Here is a 20742-nt window from a genome sequence, read left to right as displayed (position 1 = left end):
GGAGAGAGAAAACCTGTGGTATATGGAAATGGCCAGAGACAGGAACCTTTGAAGAACAATGGTGTCAGAAGATGAGGGATAGAATTGCTATCTGGGGGGAACAGAAGCGGGGTCAAAAGGCAAGGGAAAAACAGATAAAGCAAGAAAAAATAGCAGAATGGTTCTACAGAGAAGGAAAGGACAGGAGGGAAAGAGAAAGGGCTCTAAAAGAACAGGAGGAAGCAGAAGAGAGGGAGAAAGAAGAAAAAAGGGAAAGGGAGATAACAAGGAGAATACAGGAGGCAGTGGAGAGAGAGAAGGTCAGTGTGGAAAAGGAAAAAGATGGGATAAAGAAGGAAAGAGAAGAGAGTGTGAGGGAAAGTGCGCCACCATGGGGGAAACAGAGAGAGCTGGGTCCCCCACCCCCATACAATCCCCAGTTCTGGCCTCCAATAAAGCCAAGGAGGAACGTACCGCCCGCTGGAGTGTATGTCTTGCAGGAAAGAGAGAAAGAAGAGAAAGTATGGGAAGAAGCTGAAATGGAACTGCAAGGGACGTTTAAAGGCTACCAGAGGAAACCCGCACAATATCAGGAGGAACCTGTGATGTCAGAGGAGGAGGAAGAAAGAGGGAAGAACACAGATGGAAAAACGTGTGGGAGAGGAGGGAACCCGCACTTAAGCATGCCAGATGTAGGGAGCCAACATAGACAGGTGATGGTGGAACAGTACCTTGAAGGACAAGTGAAGCAATACCAAGAAGAACAGGAAAGTAAAAGCGAGCGGTTCCTACAAAACCAGAAGACAAGAATCACAAAAGCTGGGACAAGTTATGAAGGGCGCCCCACCAGCACCCCGAGGCCACGGGCCTGGGTGAGCGATGGGGAATCAGAAGAACAGAGGCAAGAATCAAGCAGCTGCTCAGATGGTGAAGAATCAGGGAAAAGCAGGGGGCAACGGCAGAAGTATATTAATGACAGATGGAAGAGGGTGGTGGAAAATAGATGGAATAAAGGAAAGGGGAGAAAAGTGAGGATGGAAGGGGAAGTCATGATAACCCCATACCTGGGACCAGATGAACAAGAACTGGAAGACCGAGTAGCGAGGCTAGAAGATGTGGCTATATATGACAAAGGGAAGATGGAAAAGATGAAGCATCTCGCAGAACAGTCCGTGCAAATAGTCAACTCTGTCAAGGAGCTGAAGGAACAACAGACAGAGGAACTACAGAAGCTGCAGATAATGGAGAGGTCACTGAACCAGTCCACCGCCCAACAGATAGAGAAGTTGCAAGAAACCACCAGGATCCTAGCCTCAGTGAATGAATCATCTACAAAGGGAAAGCATGTGGACCCTCACCAGAATCTGATAGACTTGGATGAAGGAGTAAAGGAAGAGGAGGAACCTGAGGAAGAGGAAGGGAGAGAAGAAAGTAGCGAAGACGAGCAGAACCAGACAAACACACACAAGGAAAGGGGTAATGGAGCAAGGAGATAATTGAGAGATAGGAACCACTTAAACCCCCCCCCCCCAACCCCAAGTACCAAGAGTACCACATAGGAGAGATGGGAAGAAGGTGGTCCACATCCGGCCTAAACGAAGGAAAATCGTACTCTCAATGCCCCCTGATGGTTAAAGGAAAGTCGCTGCAATATACACCATGGAATTTTATGGATCTAACAGGGTTAATACAAAGACTGCCTAGCATGTGTGAAGGAGGGCAGAGATGGATCACGCAATTCAAAGAAAAAACAACGGGACAACACCTGGCCCTCGGAGACATAAAAGCCATCCTCTGCCAGTACACGCGTATCTCGATAGCAGCTATCAACGCAACAATCGCAGGTAGCCTTGAAATACACAGGAAAGTGACTGATGAGACTAGGCAGATGACAGTAATAGAGTCAGAGGAGGAGTTGGAGAGCGAGACCCTGTTGAAGGATGTCCCTGAACAATTGTGGACTAAACACGCAACAGATGTAGGATTGGTGAAGTCAGCCGGGCTGACCAAAATAAAGATAAAAGAGAATGTGAGACTGCCCTATCAGCGACAGTATCCGCTCTCAGTACAGGCTAGGGAAGGCATAAAGTCTACCATACAAGGCTTACTGGAGGTGGGGATCCTAATCCCCACTAGGAGCCCCTGTAATACGCCCATCTTCCCAGTAAAGAAGCCAGATTCAGACAAATGGAGGCTGGTTCACGACCTGCATGCAGTCAACCAAGTAGTAGAGCCAGAAACACTGATAGTGCCAGACCCCCACACTCTGCTGTCCAATATCCCTGAGGGGACCAAATGGCACACAGTTATTGACCTGTGCTCTGCGTTCTTTAGTGTGCCCCTGCACCCTAGCTCACAACACCTGTTTGCCTTCACATATGAAGGAAAACAGTACACGTATACCTGGCTCCCGCAGGGATATTATGAAAGCCCATCCATATTCAATCAAGTGTTAGCCCAGGATCTAGCTGCCCTAGAGTGTCAGAGCACAGTGTTACAGTACGTCGATGATCTTTTGATCTGCAGCACCTCAAAAGAGCAGTGTCAACAGGACTCATTAAAAGTGTTGAAGCTGTTGGCGGAGAACGGACACAAAGTAAGTAGGGAGAAACTGAAATTCTGCAAAACCAAAGTAGAATACCTGGGACAAGTCCTAGAAGGGGAAAGTCATACCATAGCACCCAAGCATGTAGAAGCTATTAGCAGGGCCCCAAAGCCAAAACCAGTACTTCAGATGTTGGCTTTCCTAAGGATGGCAGGGTTCAGTCGCCCATGGGTATGTGAATTTGCTCTTAGGGTCCAACCATTAAGGGATATGATTAAGGCTGCAGACCATACACAACCAAATGCTGAATTAGACTGGACACCTGAGGGGGAAGCAGCTTTCGTGGATATAAAAACCGCGCTAGCCTCGGCACCAGCTCTCGCCAACCCCAATTATAGTAAACAGTTCACCTGTATGTTTCAGAAAGAAAAGGGTACGCGTCCTCTGTGTTGACCCAACAGCAACAGGTTGTAGGAAAACGAGCTATAGCTTAATATAGCACCGCGCTAGATAATGTGGAAAAAGGCATGCCGCCTTGTTATCGCTCCCTGGCGGCAGCTGCATTTGCGTACCAAAAAGCCTCTTCCATCACAATGGGTCCCCAGGTCACCCTATACACAACCCACGCACTTCACGCGTTACTAACTAGTCAAACCTTTGTAATAACCAACTCGCGACGCATGGGGTACGACTCCATACTGTCAGCTTCGGAGTTAACCATAGAAAGATGCACAACCGTCAATCCAGCCGATAAAATGGTGACCCCCTTAGATGGGGAACCCCACGAGTGCCTCAATGAATCTGAAAAATTTTTGAAAGCTCGCCCAGATTTGAAAAATGATGCTCTACACGATGCACAGCGCACGTTCTTTGTAGATGGCTCCTGTTTCCGAACCACTGAAGGGAATAGGGCAGAGTATGCAGTGATAGAAGCAACACAGAACCCCCTGGTCTTCAGGGTAGCCCTGAGTGTTCCCCTTCCGCAGCCATGCTCGGCCCAGTTAGCTGAAGTTAGAGCCCTAGCCGCTGCTTGCAAGCTTGGCAGCGGCAGGCAATGTAATGTATATACCGACTCTGCATATGCGCATGGAGTGTGTCATGTTTTTGGACCCATTTGGGTGCAAAGGGGATTTCAACGTGCTGACGGGTCCGCTGTGACCCACGGGGAGGCTATTTCAGACTTATTATATGCCATGACACTGCTATCGGAACCAGCGATCGTTAAATGTAAAGCACATAAGACGGATGGCTCTTTTATCACCAAAGGAAACGCGTTCGCGGACAAAACCAAAAAAAAGGCAGCTGTGGGTTCTGCCCAGATGATGGCTCTGACTCACCCGGAGGAAAGTCCGGTTCGTCATCCGATGGAGGACAATGTGGCTGAAATTGTGGAGATGCAGAACACGGCGGGAGTAGCAGAAATTTCTACTTGGATAAAACGGGGGGCCAAGAAGGAGGCTGAGACTGGGCTTTGGCATAGCATTGAGGGGCTGTGCGTAGACCCCGCAAGCCTTCGCCCCCTACTAATTAAGGAGGCCCACGGTCTTGATCACACCAATAGGGCAGAAACTGTTCGTAAAATTAGGCAGGAGTGGTGGTCACCCTACCTGGCCAGTATGGTGGACCATGCACTCAACAGGTGCGAGGTGTGCATAAAGAATAAAGTGCGAAAAAACTATTGAACTCATTACAGAGGTACTGGGGATTGAGCACAAGTTGGGCTGTGTGTACCACCCCCAGTCCCAGGGTATGGTGGAATGCGCGAATGGTATCCTAAAGAGCAAATTGGCCAAAATATGCGATAGCTCAAAACTAACGTGGGTCCAGGCCCCTTGCCTTGCTAAAAATGCGTTCTCAGACTAGCCGTATAATGCACCTCACCCCACATGAAATGCTAACTGGTCGCCCTATGCCCATGACGTACACGCGGGGTCCGTATACGAGTCCTTCACTAGAACAGTTGAGGGGGAAATGCAGGAGTACGTTCGTACCCTCACACGCATCCACAGGCATTTGTATGCACAGGTTTGAGAGGCAGTTCACGGAGCCGAAGTGCCCCCAGTGAGGCAGGTTGAACCTGGGGACTATATCTACATCCGGGTCTTTAAAAGAAAGAACGCTCTTGACGGGCACAGGGAAGGCCCATTTAGAGTGGTCGCAGCCACGCCGACCGCAGTAAAGGTCGAAGGCCGTCCACATTGGTACCATCTGAACCACTGCAGTCGAGGCTACGGCAAGGGTCCCCTACACCAGGACCCAGCTGACGAACAGCCATCGTCTTCAGGAGAGCGGCCGTCGACATCGGGAAAGACTCATCCAACCCGGGCCCTCAGTGATCCCCCTAGTGACACCGACAGCGACAGTGCCTCCGAGGAGGCTCGCAGTCCAGCCCAAGGGACCAGAGCCCAAATCAAGTGCCGCGCGCTGCACGAGGCCCACGGTCCCAACCTGGACAGTGGGGACAGCTCACCCAGCAACGATCGCCCCACCGCGGAAAGTGATGCACAGGCAGAAGACACGACGGACCTAAGGGACGGCGTATCACAGTTTGAAGAACTGGACGCCCCTTGTGCTGGGTCAGATATCCTGTCCCGTCTTGTCCAGAACCTCTCCGACCCCGCTATCCAAGACCCCGTGTTCGACACCATAGACCTACAGATGCTTCGGGAATTGGATGAGACGCATGCCCTGCTCCCCCCTACAGTTGAGGACATGCCCGCCTTCTGTGACAACGGTGAACCCACCTACCCCAACCCTTCCCTATAGGATGCTGCGCACAGATCACTTTAGTGTGGGCCGTGGTCCTAGTATCAAGCCTGACCATAGTTCTCCTGTTATTCTATGCTCCCTCTCCCAAGTCTGAGGTTGTCCCTGATCCCGCTCTGTTATGTAATGCCTCGATTGGTTCTGCTCAGGGCCTCGCGTTGCCAACCACGTCTAGGCCACTAGAGTCTCCCCGCATGGACAAGCAAGACATAGACCGTAAACGCCGCGCGATTGGTTGGAAGATGCCATTACACCAATCCCGTCCTCGCACCCGTCCTCACACCCGTCCCCATTTCCGGACCCCTACACCCTCCAGCCAAGATCTCTCTACCCTTTACCAGACGGCCCTAAGGTCCACGCAGTCCCGTAAAGCATTCTGCGCCCTGGCTGTGGTCACTCTTGCGCATTCGGAATCTCTGCTTCGAGGCAGCCCACACGTGGCCATTTACTCTCTGGATCATGCCACACTAAGCCTGACAATCGGACACTTGAAAGTCATGGGGTCCCCGACCAGCTGATGGTGCCGTGTTAATGCCACCGCCAACGCCTCCCCCCTTCTACCTTTGCCACAAGCCCTCTCCGCCTCTCGTTCAAGTGCGGAGAAGGGGTCTGCTATGATCTCAAATCTGTGGCCTCTCTGTCCACCCACCTCGCATCCTTACCGTTGGCCCTGCCCATAGCCCACGCCTCAGAGTTCATGAAATTGCAACGGTACGCCATACTCACGGACAACAGTTCTCTTGCCCAGGATCAAACTAACCTATACCTGGCGTGGATGTTCCACACTGCTAGGACTGTCACGGACCTCTCTTGTCTTGTGTGCCACGATAGGGGTTCGGCCCCTCACCTCATGTTTCCCCTAGGCGACCTCACCGAGTGCCTTGCCAGCCCTTACACGGAGGAGTTCCTGTGTCCCACTATCTGTCTTCTGGGGGCCCTGTCTTTGGATTATGGCCCAGCCTGGATGCACAACGTGAGCTCCTCCTGCCAATTCCAGCCCATGCAAACGGGTGACTCCTTCTTTGTCTCGGTTAGACATGAAATCCCGCTGGTCTTCCCCTTCTGCTTCTGCTCATCCTTTGGGGTCTACCCCATGGGCAACTTGTCGGCCCAATGCAACGTTTCCGTTCCCGCAGAGAACTTACAGATCCCCACGCTCCCCGTGTGTAGCTCCACATCGAAACGCTCCTGCACAGCTGACTCTTATGTCACCATTCCCATCCCTGACCTTGCTTTTGGAACCCTAGCGGTGGCTGATGTTTTCTGGTACTGTGGAGGAGACCGGGTGTGCCAAACATTACCAGCGGAATGGCAGGGCTGCTGCGCCCCTGTCAGGCTCGATGGCAAGACCCGTGTCATTGTGCTGCCCGACAGCCCGCCACCACCGCTACCCACTCCTCCTCCATACATGAACGTGAATTCCATGCGTGACGTACCAGGAGATCCCTCTTCATCCCTCTCCCGTTGGCGTCGGGATACGGCACTGTGGACCCAGTACATCAATGATAAAGACACCATGAACTACTCCGACTGGGCCCCGGATGCGGCAGTCTCTCTTGATTTCGGAGGCTCACCGGTGGGGGTGCCAGAGCGCTTTAAGGCCATGGAGGCGGTGGGCAGCGGGTTTGCATCCATCCTGTTCCCAGTCGTTCAGGTTAATCGCAATACGCCCTGGATCAATTATATATGGTACAACCAGCAACGTTTCATCAACTATACTCTGGGCGCACCGGGCCTGCTCCGCGACCAACTTCACGCAACGTCACTCATGGCAGCCCAAAATCGTTTTGTACTTGACCAGATGAGAGCCCCAGAGGAGGGGGTCTGCACTATGATCGGTCCAGAGTGCTGTGCGGCCATCCCGGTCCACACAGGTGCCCAGGGGGCCCTAACCAAGGTGCTGGCCCGCCTCCAGGCACTGCAAAAAGAACACGTGGCCATCTCCGGCTTTGGACACTCCTTCCCTTTACCCGCCTGGCTGTCCTGGATACTTCCCGGGGATTGGATGGCTTCTCTTGCCCGCGTGGGAGCGGCGGTGTTCATTCTGCTCCTTTTCGTCTCCTTCCTCGCCTGCTGCATCATCCCGTGCACCCGGAAGCTGGCCGTGTCTGCTGTCACGACCAATCACATCTCTGGACAATACATCGTTATGGGTGAGGCGTCACCGCCTCAACGGGGGTGGTGTTTAAATACACACGTACTTATGAACCTGATGCCCTGCACACGTACAGTGACGAGGAAACGGTAACCGCAGGCGAGCCACAGGATAGAGAGGAGACTATATAAATCATGGATTAACAACAGGAGTAGAACGAAAAAGGTCTAATAACAACAAAAAAAAAAACCCTGCTTACAAGTAGTGGCCAGACAGGCCTATCCGAGAAAAGCAGAAGTTCTACGCATACAAGGTAGTGGCCAGACAGGCCTATCCGAGAAAAGCAGAAGTTCTACGCATGACTGTTTACTGGTAAATATGTCCAGCACAACCCGAGACGGTTGCCTTACAACCAATAGTGTGGAAATGGATAGAGCAAAGACAACGGTTGAGGAAAGCCGTGTTTGTACATAAATACCCGTGGAATTAAGCAAGACATTGAAAGATAAAGGTTCTCAGGGTATCAACGGGGGGTCTGTCCCCCGTGAATCCCCTCCATAAAGTGTACAAACTCACAATAATCCTGTATTGGCCTGTTTATTTTTTCTTTCCTTTTTACCTGCATAAGAAGAAGAGGCGATGAGCCATGCCCTGGGTGTAAGTGCTAGCCAAACCTCTCCCCAAGGGCGGCCCTCTACGACGCGCAAAGTATCTGGGTCGAAGACAACCAGCGTGAACAGTTGATCACTGCCAGGAGACACGGACTTCATTACAACATACTGTGATGTAACTTTGTGTTTCCAGTGTATTCAGGCATAAGCGAAAAACACTGTATATGCTGTCGAGCACCAAGATGCTGGCAGAATCACTCCAAGGTCTTTTACTGCTGCACATGATGAAAAAGAAAGTCCATCCAGATGGATCAGAGAGCTTATTTCTAGCTACATGTGGTCCTAGTACAAGTATTTCTGTCTTAACAGAATTAAGTAAGAGGAAGTTAGTTAGCATCCAACGTCTAATGTCCTTTACACATTCCTCAACTTTACTAAGCTGCTGTCTGTCCTCTGGCTTCGCTGAAACATACAGCTGTGTATCATCAGCATAACAATGGAAGCTAATTCCATGTTTACAAATAATAAGAACCTTGAAAGAACCTTGTGGAACACCAAATTTAACCTCGTTATGCGTGGAGAAGTCTCCATTTACATCTACGAACTGATTACGATCGGTCTAATAAGACCTGAGCCAGGAGAGGACTGTTCCCTTAATGACAACAACATTTTCTAATCTATCAAGGAGAATAGTGTGATCTATAGTATCAAAAGCTGCACTAAGGTCGAGTAACACAAGCAGCGAGACACAACCCTGATCAGTAGAAGGTCATTTACTACTTTAACTAACGCTGTCTCTGTGCTATGATGAGGTCTAAATCCTGACTGATACATTTCATGAATGTTATTCCTATGTAAGTACGAGCATAACTGCTGTGCTACAACCTTTTCTAAGATCTTAGAGATGAAGGGGAGATTTGATATAGGTCTATAGCTGGACAGTTGAGAGGGGTCGAGGTGAAGTTTTTTAATCAGGGGTTTAATAACTGCTAGTTTAAATGATTTAGGCACATAGCCAGTGCTAAGGGAAGAATTGTTTATTTTTAGAAGGGGTTTGATTACTTCTGGAATAATCTGTTTGAAGAAACATATAGGTAATGTCACATTTCAAAGTTGGAGACAGATGCAAATGCAAAATTTCAAAGTATTTAATAAACAAACAAACAAAATACAAAGACACAATAACATGAGGCAAAATACTGTGGCAAAAAGTAAACACGGAAGCGTGGACAAAAGCATAGAAAGACGATAACATGAGACAAGGAAGCAGTGCAAATCAGTGGCTATATACAAGAGTGCTAATGAAGCAGTGGCTGTTGGGAACTGTAGTTCAGAGTTCCCTTACTGATTTCATGACAGGTATTATACAAGTTGATGATTTTGATGAAAAAATTAAGGCTTTCTGGTTGTAAATTAATAGCCTGAATTTTTATATATAAGATTTATAATTTTGCCAATGAAATATTTCATGAAATCATCGCTGCTATATAATGATTGTGTGCATGTTTCTGTTGTGGTCTTATTCCTAGTTAATTTTGCTACAGTATTAAATACGAATCTAGGATCTTTTTGTTATCTTCAATTAGGTTGGAGAGGTAGATTAATCTAGCATCAGTAAGACAAATCTAATTAATCTAGCATCCCAGAAGACAAAATAATAACAATTTACATTGATCATCCTGTTCAAAATTTAACATACCCTGGCTTCCTCACTTGTCCAAAGTATGAAAAGATGGATCTGAAAATCATACAGTCACTGTTGGAATGGGGTGAAAAATATAAAAACAAGTGTTTTAGTGCACGCGTTACCATTAATGCACTTTCTGGTTTAAAAAATACACTCATTTTGTTACTGAATATTTACCCTTTATCTTTCTCCATAGAAGACTGTTATCTGTGCAAAGATGAAAAAAATAATGTTATCATCAAATAATGTAAATAATTAACTAACCCTAACCCTAACCCTAATTTTTAGGCTTTATCTGCTGATCATATTCAAATGACAGAAAAGTTCAACTTTTTTCTATCTATCTATCTATATACATCTATATATATATATATATATATATATATATATATATATATATATGTCTATCTATTTCAAAAAAATACAGTTAGATTACTGTTGGTCTTATATTACATATGCTATTAGGCGTTCTAATATTCTTAACTGTTTAGTGATTTCTGAGTGAAAATTAGGTGTGATTAGGTCAACGTAAAGAAATGAGGTCCCAATATCAACACAAGCATATTTCGTTATTGTTATTATTAATGTTAGCCCCTGCGGTGCTTGACCCCTATTTTTTTCGTTAGTTTTCTTATTAGAGGTCAAGCCCCAATGAGACGAAGGCCCCAATTGTTTTCGTTAGTTTCTTCTCTTCTTATTATTCTGCTTCCACTCTGGAAGTCTATGGCAGCCCATAGAACCGCTTGCAGGAAAGTTATGAAATTTGGCACACAGATAGAGGACAGCCTGTTCTGTTAATACAGCAAATTTGGAGTCTCTAGCTCAATCCCTCTAGTGCCACCAACTGTCCAAATTTGCTCTCACATTTATGTTAATGAACCGTGAGTCCTAGAAATGAAATTATTTTTTCCTCCAAGTCCTTGGCTTAATATGATTGCCCCCTGTGATATCATTTTCCATCATAAAAAAATTTCCGCAATTTTGAATTTTCTGAAAAATCTACTTTTTCAAACCCGTCCTAGGCCGCTTGTCCCATTTGCACAAAATTTGTGTTGCTGCTTGCATTATTATTGTTGTTTCTGTTGTTGTTGTTGGATGGCAAAATGGACCAATATATTGCAAGCCCCGGTCAGTTTTTTGGTCCTAGTAAATCTGTGAAAGGATCAAGTCCTTTGTTTCTCTTTTGTATAATAGTGTGCTAAATTAATAAATGAAAAGTGATATAAATGTGAGATATGAGAAGTGATATACATCAGTGAGTGAAAAGATCCTGTAACATGATCACGGGGGCAGCACCTCCCCAGTTCCGAAGGTGAAACGGTCAAGGCCGCCCGATAGGAAGGTGATCGCACAGTTTTTCACCATAAGTCAACAATTTAGCTAATGTTAGTGTTACATTACATTACAGACTTTGGCAGATGCCCTTATCCAGAGTGACTTACAATTATCTAATTTTTATACAACTGAGTAGCAACAGTAGCAGCCTGGTAATGCTGGGATTTGAACTCACGACCTTCTGATCAGAAGCTGAGCTACCACTTCCCTGCTAGTCTTAGTAATTATTTCATCATGAGATTGAAATCAATACATTATGATAAACAGGGGAGACATCTAAAATGCAACACTTTACAGAAATGCCCTTACCTCACCAAAATGAATTAGATCAGAGGGACTTTGATGAGATGAGACTTGAAGGCAGAAACTCAAAAACTGCCGCACAAACCGGATGATGTCACATAATTACTCTGTTTGGTTGAACAATTGTACCTTAATCACTTCTCTTGTTGACCCAGGAACACGTCTCACTATGCAAAATGAGGATGTGTGAGTTTGCACAGTAGGTCAAAACTGGAGCCAGACCATATGCAGTAGATACTGCTGGTCACACAGTAGGTCCACCTCTCACCCACCCATACTGGAGCATGCACACTGAGGGATTACCTGAACGTACACTTTCACATCAAACTCTAGCTCAAATAGTAAACAAAGCATTATTAATTAACATGTAAAATGCTACACTTGATTAATATAATTTGCATATTGATTTAACCATTGTTAGGAAAGTGTTTTAGAGCATTGAAACAATGACTAAGCCAACATTCGATAGCTAGCTGACATGCTAATGTAATATAACAACTGAAAATATACTTGTAAACAGCAGTCAATATTTACCCTCAACACAAGTATTTAATATATATATATATATATATATATATATATATATGTATGTATATATATATATATATATATATATATATATATATATATATATATATATATATATATCTTTTTAAACCAAGAACTGTGGCTCTTCTTATTTTCCTCTAGCTTTGACACCTACAATAAATTCTGCTCATTTTGTTGGAGGACATTTAAAAAGGATTGACTGGCTAACCTTTAACAAACTACTTCAAGTTAGCTAAGGTGGCGGTTGGTGCTGTGTTTGATGGAATAGCTCAAATCTAATATCTATCAATAGCTTGACAGTGAAACTATATATTTTACCAATTAATTATATTCTGAGGTATCAGGGATAATAATAATAATAATAATAATAATAATAATAATAATAATAATAAAATCTGTAAGTTACTATGGATGAGGGCATTTTTTAAATGCTGTAAATTTAATTAATATTGGGGCAAATTATTACATACACATATCCTGTCACATCAACATTCCTTCCATAGCTAGTGTTTGTATTGTCCAGTCCAAGAGCAGCTACAGAAATCTTATCTTTCCTTATTTGTCATTTTCCCATAAATTAAGCAGTCATGGTTGTCACACAAGTGTTTGACAACGAGAGTATACAAGGAGGAGTTAAACTTGCCTATTCTTCTTTGCTTGAAGCCTTTATTGACATTCCTGTGAGGCCAGTGAACTGACAGTCCAATACACCGTTGCAGAAGTAAAAACAGCTTATTCCCTATAGTCCCTCCCAGCTTAGTTTACAAAAGTCTTTTGAATGCTCATATATTTTTGCATTTGACTTCTATGCATCTTTTTTAGGATTTGGTCTGGATTGTTAAGAATCACAGGGCGTTTCTACTCTTCCCCTGATCACCTGTCTTTTCCTCTCTTTCCGTTAGGGGGCAGTGCAGACAGCTTTTAGTTCAGCCTGCACTGCCAGCACACTGCTCATTCACAGCGAAAGGATGGATTGGAGTTGGCGCATCCTCAACTTTCATCTACCGCAAGCGCCGCACCGGACTTTATGACAAACGACGACACATTAGATTTGGTATTCGTTTTTGTATATCCTACTTCCTTTCATACGTGATATGGATAATAGTGATTGTTTTCTGGCAGCCGGTCGCTTGTTGATGAGCGACACTGCTCCGGTTAGAGGACCATCGGGACATTCTGTGAGCCGCCGGAGGAGAGAGAGGGTCTATATGACTGCGGGCTTAAAGAAAGATCTTGGATGCGCCAATACGTGATAGTTTGGAAATATTCGTACATATCTGTACTTACTGAATGCTGAAGGTCATATGAGCAACAGGGATGGCTTTGCATTGCGCATCTGAGACAATCTACAGTTAATTGATATTTCATGCTGACATTACCATAGGTTCCTTTAAGTTTTCCCCGACAGCTCCTGAGAAGGATCCTATGCGCACTGCGAAGATTTTAAAAGCACACAGTCTGCGCCTCTGTTTCGGATTAAACAACACTGAGACCTACCTAAATGGGATATTTTCCCTTCGTTGAACCGCTCTTTGAATTGATGGGGAAACGTGCCGTTCTCCCGGAGTGATGGGGAACCTCGGACTTTACTGACATCGGGAACGGTTATTCTTTGGCGCTTTTTTCCCCCTGGGTAAGCCTCAAATCTGTGTGTTAATTTTACAGTCATATTGTGATCAAAGTCTAAGAAAAGGTCTGTTACATTTAGCTGTTGCTTTTCGTATCATGTACACAACCCTGGCAATGTCGTTTATCCGAGTCAACAATCTTACAGAAAGGCAGCAGAGACTGAATGGAGCCTGAATAAATTAAGACTCGTTTTAGAATTCTGCAGTCTCTTTTAACAGCTCCCTTCACAGCTTCATTCTGCCTGTACACAGTGGCTTCAATTAAATACACGCTCTTTGTCTGTGTGTGTGTGTGTGTGTGTGTGTGTGTGTGTGTGTGTTATATATATCTCACAAAAGTAAGTACACCCCTCACATTTTTGTAAATATTTGATTATATCTTTTCATGTGACAACACTGAAGAAATGACACTGTGCTACAATGTAAAGTAGTGAGTGTACAGCATGTGTAACAGTGTAAATTTGCTGTCCCCTCAAAATAACTCAACACACAGCCATTAATGTCTAAACCGCTGGCAACAAAAGTGAGTACACCCCTAAGTGAAAATGTCCAAATTGGGCCCAAAGTGTCAATATTTTGTGTGGCCACCATTATTTTCCAGCACTGCCTTAACCCTCTTGGGCATGGAGTTCACCAGAGCTTCACAGGTTGGCACTGGAGTCCGCTTCCACTCCTCCATGATGACATCACGGAGCTGGTGGATGTTAGAGACCTTGTGCTCCTCCATCTTCCGTTTGAGGATGCCCCACAGATGCGCAATAGGGTTTAGGTCTGGAGACATGCTTGGCCAGTCCATCACCTTCACCCTCAGCTTCTTTAGCAAGTCAGTGGTTGTCTTGGAGGTGTGTTTGTGGTTGTTATCATGCTGGAATACTGCATACTGATCATGCTCTGCTTCAGTATGTCACTGTGACAGTGTCATTTCTTCAATGTTGTCACATGAAAAGATATAATCAAATATTTACAAAAATGTGAGGTGTGTACTCACTTTTGTGAGATACTGTAGCTATAGATTTGTACCAATGCATTCTGGCCCATAGCCTTTTATTCTGCCTTGTCTGGGAGTTGTCTACTCTGCGATTGGTGTTCCCAGGGGTGTAACCTGGCCTGGGCGTTTAGGGCTGTATCCCTGAAGATTTTTTCTTTAACTGCGAATAATTTTCCACTTGGATCAGTTTGCTACTACATGACTGAACATCAGTAAAAGAAAACGGCAGTGTTGTAATTTTGTATCTTCAGTGAACAGAGGAACAACCAATCAGACAAGGTTTGAAGGAAAATATGTGGACATACTCGTGTCTTACAGGCTGACAGGTCTCAATTCTGCCAAACGCTTGCACCCAGTAAGTGTGAGGGAAAAGGGGTTGAGACTGAAACACTAACATACTCTCCTGCTGAGCCAGGAAAACAAGGTGTGTAAATGTCTATATGAGTTCCAAGTTACGTGAACATATGAGCAGAGCATAAGGACAGCTAATGTACTGTTACTGTAGCCAGGTAAACCGATATAATGATAGCTTAGTTGTGCCTCCCCATGGCTAGCGACAACAAACTAGCCTAGTCTTGTGTTATATAGCCAAAAAGTTTTATATCTTATCGGTCTGGTAGTCTTACAAACAGCAATAACACCCGAGGCAAGATTTATGATAAATCCAATTTTTTGTCCAATTTTCAGTTTTAAACAATTAGTTCTCACATGCAAGGGAAAAAATGCATGGAAACAGTCTATTTAGAAGTACATTTTAAAATGTTTTTTGATGGAGGAAAATCTGGGCTCCGCCCCAGAAATGGTTAACAGTCCAGTTAACGCCTCTGGGTGTTTCAAATGAACTTATCCACCTCCATATGGGTTTTCCAATGCCCAGGTATAGTTTTGCTGTGAGACAGAGTATCTGCTTAACTTAGTAGGTACGCAGCTCACAAATACAGAAGTAATGAGTAACTTTAGAACTTAGAAGCATCACAGCCATACTTAAATCCACAGTGTGTCTCAGCTGCTGGCAGGAGAAAAAGCAACACCACACTTTGATTTTAATCTGTGTTGGCAACACCAGCATTCAGTTATGAGTAGATGGGTTTACATTTTCAGTTATTTTTTTGTTTGTTTGTTTTGAGAGATTCATTAAATGTCCAGTTTATTAGTAACACCCGTACACCTGCACATTCACGCAATTATCAAATCAGCCAATCATTTGACAGCAGCACAATGCAAAAAATCATGCAGATACTGGTCAAGAGCTTCTCCTGTTCACTGATCAGACCTGGTTTATACAGTATGCCTGCATTAAGACATATTAGTGCAGATGTGTTAGGACACACAGAGGCACACTAGCTTGCTTCCCACCAGAGAGATAACTATGCATCAAGCATATTTGCAGCCCTACACACTGATCTGTCTTTGAAAACAAGATGTCATGAAAATCTTACAGAAACAGCTGATCTTTATTTGGAGTTAATCAGAATCACTTCATTGATGTGTATGATAATTATTTTTGAACAGGGGTGTGTAGGCCTTTTATCTCCACGGGAGTATCACCTGGTATGGGACAGTGGTACTGGCACATATTTAACGAGTGTGAGTAAATGAGCATGGTATAGGGCTAATAGTAATACTGTTATACCAGTATTAGTATTGATGAATCCCTTTCAATTCAAACCACTTTATGTTCATCTCACACACACAGCTGGTTTTTCAAGTGTGTTTTTGAGTTGTCAGATTCTTTGAAATGTCCGCTACAGACAAACTTGCTCACCCTCAGTACCTTCAGAATAGCATGAAGCAATTTCTTTTTCACAAGCACACCAGTAGGAAATGGGCAGCCCCTACTTAAACGACTTCCCACACACATGTTGACTTGTTGAATGGGCTTGCGTCTGCAGTGCCCAGTCAAAGAATAGATCATGTGTACATTCCATGACAGTTAATCATGACAAAAAGTCAAATATTACAGTGTCTGAAAAATCAAGAGAAGTCTGATGGATAAAAACTCTTCCTTAGCCATGTGGTTCTTGATTTTACACTCCTGTAGCATCTATCTGATTTAGGAGATTAAACAGGCTGTGTTGGGTGTGGGTTCTGTCCAAGATGATACTGTGGGCTCTTCTGGTGACTCTGGTGTCATAAATATCCTTCAGTGATGGGTAGCTACTCCTGAGATGGTCTGAGCAGTTCTAACTACTTGCTGAAGAGTCTTGCAGCACTGAGCAGGGCTAGTTACCAAACCAGACTGTCATGCTGCTGGTGAGAATGCTCTCTGTGGTACCCCTGTAGAAGTTGCTAAGAATTTTGGCTGGCATGCCAATTTTCTTCAGCCTTATCAGGAAGTACAGATGCTGGTGGGACTTCCTTTTAGATGTGTTGTGTTGGGCAAGATCTTCACTGATGTGAACACCAAGGATTTTAAAAGGAGTTCACCCTCTCCACCTCAGTCTCATCTATGTGCAGTGGTGTGTGCTGTTCCCTCCTCTTTCATGGGTCGACAGTCATCTCCTTGGTTTTGCTGGCATTTAGGGAGAGATTGTTGTTCTGGCATAATGCCACCACATCAGCCATCACCCTACTATACATCACTCCCAGTGACTATTCCAATGACTGTGGTATCATCTACAAATTTGATGATGCTGGTATTGTTCTGGGATTCAACACAGTTATATTTGAAGAGAGTGTAGAGTCATTGTAGTCTTTGCAGGTTCCAAGGAATTGATTCCAGAGTTCTATCCATTACACCATGAAAATAATGTGAGTTAAAAATACAAATATGTAATTTTGCATTCATTATTTATTTACTTATTATTTTTGTATTATTATATTTATTATTTCCTTACAGGTATAAATAGCAATAACATTGGATGAAAGTGTAGAATTATTAGAATCACTGACACTCGTATGCGCATGAACACTCTTTATCTGATTGTGCAGATTTAACCGTAATAATAGTCATATAAATAGCAAAAAATCAAATGATTACAGTGCTATACTGGGCACCTTTGAATGCACTTACTCAACTCCTCACTAAGATGAGGATGGACGGAAGATGAACATGACTTTGCTATTGGTACTTGCCAAAGAAACAAGCAAATGGGAAAATTCCACTAGATGTGAAGGAAACCATCTTGGTAGTCTGGTACAAAAGGAAGTAAAATACATATTTACTAGATTAGTAAAATAGCTCTATTGAGCCCCTGCTGGATTTCTTTTGCTCCTTCACAGCTCTTTGGTGAAGATGAAACAGAGTTCGAAATGGTGTGTGCTTCAACATTTGATAGAACATCAAAAGGCTCAAAAGCTTTTTTTTTCTTAAAGTGGCCAAATCCTAAAGCCCAGAGCTGATGACAAATAAACTCAATGTGTATGGAGCACCTTGGTATACTAGACCCCTGTCTGGAATCTTTCAATCAGCTTATCTCTGACAGCTGCGAATGATTTTCAAAGACCTTGGAGTGGAGGGAAAGAGAGAGAAACAGAGAAAGAAGCATTTCAGTAAAGTGATTGCCGAGAGATCTGTTTTTGGACAGACTGCCCTTTTGGTAGTGTCTGTAGCCTCATGAATGAAGCAATTCAGCCTCAGAGTGGGTCATGTCCATGTGAACAGCATACACATGAATTCAAATTTCCTCACAATCTCTGATCTGTCATGAATAAAAGCCCAGTTTCTGAACTACATAATTACATAATTATCTTAAATTAAAGCTTTAGATACAATATGTTGCTCTTCCTGTTTAGCTGTTCATCACTGGTACTTACAATGTGTGTGTGTGTATGTGTGTGTGTGTGTGTGCTGTACTATAGAATCTGGATGGGGCTTGTATTCAGTCAGTGAACCTGGTCCTGAATGAGGACCCACGTATTGAGGTCACGCTCAGCCACAGTGGGGAGGTGTACATGGCAAGCCAGATCCATATCTCTCTACCATATTCAGATGGTAACACATTGTTGTTCGTGCTACAGACAAAGAGAAGTCAATTGAATATCATGCTACTGTACTTATGTTAAACTTAAATGCATGCATTTTTTGTTTTTACATAGAGATGTTTCAGATCCAGGAGCTGTCATCCATGTTTGTCCAGGTAAAGACAGTGCAGGGTTTACGGCTACAGTACAACTGGAAAGGGTTCCGGCTGTATTTACAGCTTGCGGAATTGTGGAGGGACGACACAGTAGGGTTATGTGGTACCTTCAATGGTAACATACAGGATGACTTTCTGTGAGTATCTTGTGTTTCATCCTATTTTAGAAAAACATATGTTCTATGTATCCAACTCTCACTTCCTATGTAAATCCCAAAGTTGATCTTTTTGTATGAATATAGCACTATTATGGAAAACATTCCTATCTGCAGACTACAATGGTACAGATTCAGTCTGATTTAATTTAGGCTGTTTGTACACTTGATTTGAAACTTTTGTCGTCCTGCTTCTATGGCAAATGTCATTGTACAGTGGTGCTTGAAAGTTTGTGAATTTTCTTTATTTCTGCATAAAACATAATCAGAAGTCCTAAAACTAGAGAAAGAGAACCCAATTTAACAAATGAGACAAAATTATTATACCTGTGTCATTTATTTATTAAGGAAAATGATCCAACATTACATATCTCTCATTGGCAAAAGTATGTGAACCTCTAAGATTAGCAGTTAATTTGAAGGTGAAATTAGAGTCAGGTGATTTCAATCAATGGGATGACAGTCAGGTGTAAGTGAGTGAGCGCCCTGTTTTATTTAAAGAACAGGAATCTACAGTCTGATCTTTATAACACATGTTTGTGGAAGTGTATCATGGCATAAACAAAGGAGATTTCTTAGGACCTCAAAAGAGTTGTTGATGCTCATCAGGCTGGAAAAGGTTACAAAACTAGGTTACAATCTATAAAGAGTTTGGGAGTAATCCACAGTCATACAGATTGTGTACAAATGGAGGAAAGTCAAGACAGTTGTTTCCCTATTGCAATAGAAAATATGTGGAAGGACCCGAAGCAAGCAGTTCTTGTGAGAAAACCCACAAACATCCCAGAGTTTAATCTGTTCTGTACGGAGGAACGGGCTAAACTTTCTCCAAGCTGATGTGCAGGACTGATCAACAGTTACTGGAAATGTTTAGTTGCAGTTATTGTTGCACAAGGGGGTCACACCACATACTGAAAGCAAAGTTTCACATAGTTTTGCCACTCACAGATATTTAATATTGGATCATTCTCCTCAATAAGTAAATGACCAGGTATAAAATCTTTGTCTCATTTGTTTAATTAGGTTCTCTTTATCTACTTTTAGGATTTGTGTGAAAATCTGATGTTTGAGGTCATATTTATGCAGAAATATTGAAAATTTTAAAGGGTTCACAAACTTTCAAGCACCACTGTATTAAACAAATGTGTTAATAGTGAACTACAATACTATTAATTATGGACTCTTCTATCTAGCTATGTCTTGTGTTTATATTTTGTTTGTCTATATTTTGATTTGTCTATTGTATGAATGCATACATTTTAGTGCACCCTCAGGCATGATAGAGAGCTCTCCAAACTTGTTTGGGAATGCTTGGCGCTTGTCATCAGCATGCATACCACGGCCCAGATTGCCTCAGTTGGATCCGTGTGATAGTCATCAGCAAGCCGGTAAAACACAAACACACACACACACACGTTTAGAGAAATGATAATCTGGGTGTTTTTAAATTACTTGATTTAGATGGTGGGCCTTGCAATCTGTTTCAAATTGATCGATCCCTGGCTTAGGACTGAGTCAAAACTGGCTCATGCTTCATTTATACTGCCAATTTAGTTTAGATAGCTTGCTATGCAAAGTCATTCAACGTAATTTTATGTTACATTTATGTTTGGTATATATTTATTTTTATTAATTTTATTCATATGCATTACATGCGTAAACCAGACGTTCCCTTCCAAAGTGAACTCAACATTGCGTGAGCTCCACACTGTGGGAACGACAACACCCACTCCGTCATACTGAGGGTATGGCCTGTACAAAAAGATCTGAGCCCGGGGTGGAATGTATATTCAGGCTGTAATATCGAATGAATTTGTGTGGTGTAGATCATCCCTCTGCAGCCCACACATCCTGTAGGGGGACCCTTTTGCACAACGCCTTCGAGGAGGCGACCCCCCTAGTGGAATAAGCCATTATGTCCAGAGGCGTAGCGAGACTGCGCGCCTCATAAGCGATAGAGATTGCTTCCACTATCCAATTAGAGATTCACTGCTTCAACACAGCATCACCTCTACTGTCGCC

The 20742-nt window shown here is 43.7% G+C and overlaps 1 long non-coding RNA gene across 1 annotated transcript; it reads left to right on the top strand.

Moving 5' to 3' along the window:
- The first annotated feature begins 12850 nt into the window (after window positions 1-12850).
- On the top strand, window positions 12851-20380 carry LOC128602601 (uncharacterized). Its single transcript, XR_008384861.1, has 4 exons — window positions 12851-13503; window positions 18288-18420; window positions 18525-18702; window positions 19984-20380. It is a non-coding gene; the product is annotated as an uncharacterized LOC128602601 (long non-coding RNA).
- Window positions 20381-20742: the final 362 nt, after the last annotated feature.

The sequence above is a fragment of the Ictalurus furcatus genome, chromosome 27 (assembly GCF_023375685.1).
Source record: "Ictalurus furcatus strain D&B chromosome 27, Billie_1.0, whole genome shotgun sequence".
NCBI classification, from domain to species: domain Eukaryota; kingdom Metazoa; phylum Chordata; class Actinopteri; order Siluriformes; family Ictaluridae; genus Ictalurus; species Ictalurus furcatus.
The sequence above is the reverse complement of the archived record's forward strand: the minus strand, read 5'-3'. Positions and strand labels throughout refer to the sequence as shown.